Source organism: Hydra vulgaris, chromosome 14 (genome assembly GCF_038396675.1).
Source record: "Hydra vulgaris chromosome 14, alternate assembly HydraT2T_AEP".
NCBI classification, from domain to species: domain Eukaryota; kingdom Metazoa; phylum Cnidaria; class Hydrozoa; order Anthoathecata; family Hydridae; genus Hydra; species Hydra vulgaris.
The window spans coordinates 1,635,391-1,640,000 of NC_088933.1; positions in this window are offsets into that span (position 1 = coordinate 1,635,391).

Genomic DNA, 4,610 nt, shown 5'->3' on the forward strand with positions numbered 1-4,610 from the left:
GGGATTGAATTCCGCAAATGATGTTGGCCATCTTGAGATCGCATGAAATGCAGAAAGAAACATCATTTAATTGAATGATGTTCATCATCAATTTGACGTTCTCATATGTTTCAGAAACATTTTCAGCGATGGCAACTATGAGCTGCCGTTTGACACCTGTGTCTCGGGCAGATGAGCTTGTCAGCAAGCGAAGACTTTTTTGTTGAGTACTTCTTGTTTCATCATCTTCATCAGTTACCTTGATAACTGCTAAGCTCATTTTCAAGAATGATCCTCCTCCATCAATGCCAAGCTTGACAAAATGATTGGAGCCGTATTCCCTTGACAACAACACCTTGTTGGTTAAGTCCTCAAGATTTTTGCAGTGAATGATTGTTCTCTTTTCTTCAGCTTTTCCTTTTTCTGCTGAAATGTTGACAACTGATAGTTGAAAGAAATCATTCAACGATTTTCCTACAGCAGCAAACTTTTACTGGAAAAATGGCTCAACTTGTCGAGTTTCTGTTGCTTTGTTAAGTGTTGAGGCAAGTTGTTGCATTCCCGTGTTGGATAGTCCTGTGTTCAACTGAACATTTAACAAGCTTTGCATTGTAAGTGTTGAACTGGTTGATTTGCGTGCAGATGCTGGGCCTAAAAAGCAAATGAAATAAATTTAACAACTTTTTGTTACTTGTGAATGATTTCAACAACAATAGTTATGAGTAAAAGTGATTCCCACAGAAGTTTATTATTACCTGGTGTTAATGGAAATAACTGCCCTCCTCTTGCTTGACTCAGCCGGACAGTTCCTCCAGGAGATGCATCCTTTGAGCTGATGATGGCAGATGCAATTTGCTCAGCACCAACAGGATCTGACTGGACCAATGCTTGCAAGTTTTGGTGTCTTGTTCCGATTGTGCATGAATGTCTGAAACCTCTTGCAAGAATGGACAAACACTGTGCGCATCTTTTCTCTGATGACTGTAAGCGGGACTTTGGTGAAGGGCCAGGCTTAGAAGATTCACCTTGGTCAAGGTTTCTGTTCTGTTCTTTTGGTGCCAAAGGATGTTTCTGGTTGAGCTTGAGTTTTGCTATTTGGCAAATGAGGCAGTCACATGGACCAGATGTTCGTGTCAAAGGCTTGACAATAATTGCAAAGAAGTTGTAGATTGCAGGAAGTGAAACACTCATGTCCCCAGCATCTCTTTTTTGCAAGAGAGTTCGGCAAGCATTGCAAATAGCCTGTGGGACTCTTTCATCTGCAAAGTCAATGTCTGTTTTCAACAATTTGTGAATTCTTCCAATGATAAAGTCATTTAACTCTCGGTCTCCTTTCCTCATGCAAAGAAAACAAACAGACTTTCTGCATTCTTCATGTGTTTTTGCTTTATTTGGCATTTTTGATGCTTTATGTCTTCATTTTAAAAAATAATCTTCATTCAACAAGGAAAAATAATTATGAATGTTTTTTATTTCATAAATTTCATGATAATCTTTATGTGTACACAATTTTTTTGTGTACATAATCTTATTGTGTACTTCATGCCAATGGAAGGGGGATGACAGGGAAGGATTTAACCCTTTTTAATTTGAAAAGTTAGTGCATGCATGCGTGCGTGCGTGCGTGCGTGCGTGTGTGCGTGTGTGCATGCAAAAATCAATAAAGATGAAACAATGCTCAATACAAAGTCAAATAATGAAAAAAAAAAGTATATTGCTAATGATTAAATATTGTTTAAAACAATATTACGTTTAACAACTTTAATAAAAACTATTAGAAATAAAAAAAAAAAAAATAATACAATAATTAAATTACAATAATTATAATTAGGGCAATCAAAAATATGCTCAAAAACACAATTATGCTTAAATTATGTCCTGATTATCCAATTAAAAGCAGTTAAAATATAAAAATATGCTCCATAAAATAATTTTAAGACATTACTATATAATCGAAAAATACTTATATACATTATTTTATTTTAGGATGGCGATAAGCGTCGAAAACACTCTTATTTGTAAAAATAAGTAACTTATGTAACAAAATATATTTTTTCAGTTAACCCCAACCCATAAAATCTATTTACAACCATTCATTAAATTTAACTAATACTTTTGATTTTTTATAAGAAAGTGATAATCAAAGTATGTTAAATCAAAATACTAAAAAAGTTAATGTTATATGCATCAATAAAATTAAGTGTTCAGATATCCATTTACAAAAAAAATTATATGATTCGATAAGATATTGGTACACAAACGCAACTTCGCCCAATAATAAATGGTTCCTATTTGAATTGCGTTTTAAAAAAACGATCCCGGTATTTTTTTTTGCAACAGAAACATGGTGGACACTACAGTCGTTAACATATTTAAGGGGATATACACCATATAGAAAAGATCGCTTCAATGATAAACGTTGTAGAGGCATAGTAAAATGTGTCAAAAATCATCTATCATGCTATGAAGTTTCTATAGCTGCTCTATCAAATCTATTGAACAAATTTGGTGTGAACTTATTATTGGCGGCGAAAAATTTTTAGTAGGATACATTTATGCGTCCTCCATATAACTTAAATGAATTAATTCAAATCAATGAATCAATGAAATTAGCTTCAGATATACGAACAAAAATTATTGTATCATACTTTTGTGTGGTGATTTTAATTATCCAGAAATAACATAGGATTAAAATAATATAGTACCAATACCAGTACCAGATTATTCAGATGCTTATATTTTTGCTGATATGGTTTTAGATTTAGAATTACATCAATTTGTATTAGTACCATTATTTCAGCTAAATGAAGGTATTTAAACAGAACAGTTCTAAATCTACTTATCAGCGCAAAAAGATAAAGTTATTTAGTTTTAATGCAGAACTTCTATTTAAATTATAAAAATCGGTCAAATATATGTCAAACATTTGTCTGAATTAATAACTGAGTAATTATGAACAAATTGACAAATATGTTTTACAAATTGAATGGGAAAAACTTTTTATAGAGAATGATATTGAAATGTTGTACAAAAGATTTTTGATTTTTTATACATCAGCATATAAAAAACATATACCAGGCATTAGCACAAGTCAATGCAAACAAAACTTAAAATGGTTTCCTAATGACGTCAAACCACTAGTTAAGAGTAAAAATAATTTATGAAAGCTTAAGAGAAGTTCTGTTAGGTTATTACAACTACAAATGCAACAATATAAATTATTTGAAAAAGAAGCTGAAAAATAAAATAAAGTTATCAAAAACGAATTACGAGTTACAGGTAATAAAAATGTTAGGTATAAACCAAAACAGTTTTACTTGTACGTTAAATAACAGGAATCACTTTATTACGTGAATAAAAAATCAAGACGATGAGCCATTAAATAACAGATTTGATATTGTCAATCAATTAAATAATCATTTTAAATCAAAATTTTTACAACAAGAAAACAATGAAATACCATATTTTTCAATTCAAACAGAAAAAGATTGCCCAAGAACAACCTCTAATTATTAAACCGTATATCAAGATTTATTAAAATTAGATCCCTACAAGAGTATTGGTAGAGAAAATGTGCATGAATACGTATTAAAACAATGCGCGTCAAGTTTGTAAAAACCCTAAAGTATTGTTTATTATAACGTTCAATATTTCAAAACCGCCTCTTATTTGAAAAGCTGCAAATGTAACCCCGTTATTTAAAAATGTTAGTAGGTTGAATACAGAGAATTATAAACCCGTATCTTTAACCTCAATTGTATGTAAGATCATGGAATCCATAATAAAAGACAGTATACATAACTTTTTAGATGGTGAAAAGATATTGAACCAGAATCAGCGAATATTTGTGAAACATAAATCAATTTAGCAAAACCTATAAACTTGATTTTACGTATTGAAAACTTTGTCTGTGGATATTTCTTTTTTTTTTAGATTTTGCTAAAGTCTTTGACTCAGTATCAAATCAGAGATTATTGTTATTACAGTTGTAGCTTATGGTATAAAAGGCTAGTTTTTGAAAAGGATTGCAGTGTTTTTTTATATTCATGTAAACAACGAATTCTTAGGGGTGATTTTATATCAGCTATTAGAACTGATCTTTAGTCGTGTTTCACAATTCACCGTGCTTCGATCAGTTTTATTTATCATTATTAATAACAATTTGATTGAGATCATTTCAAGTAATTCCACACTTTATGATGGTTCAAAGGTAATAGCTGAAGTTAGTATTTTGACACAATGTGCATTATTACGATAATTGTTAATAATACAATATGTAATATTTAATAATATAAAATATTATAATAAGATAATATTGAATAACATAAAATGTAAAAACTGGTTGATGAACTTAAACGTCTACAAATGCACTGTAATGCACATCGGCACACAGTATTACATTTACATTTAAAATCAGTTTTTTAAATGGAAAGCGCAAGTGTCAAAAACATGCAATAAAGCAAATGCAATAACTGGTCTGATAAAAAAATTATTTAGCATAATAAACGCACAATTGATTAAAACTTTTTAACAAAGTTTTCCAAACATTTTTGAGAAGAATATTTTACTTAATCAGATAAAAATTAAATCAAAGCAGTGTTTAGAACGCACTGATTTTATTTTATCTAGTT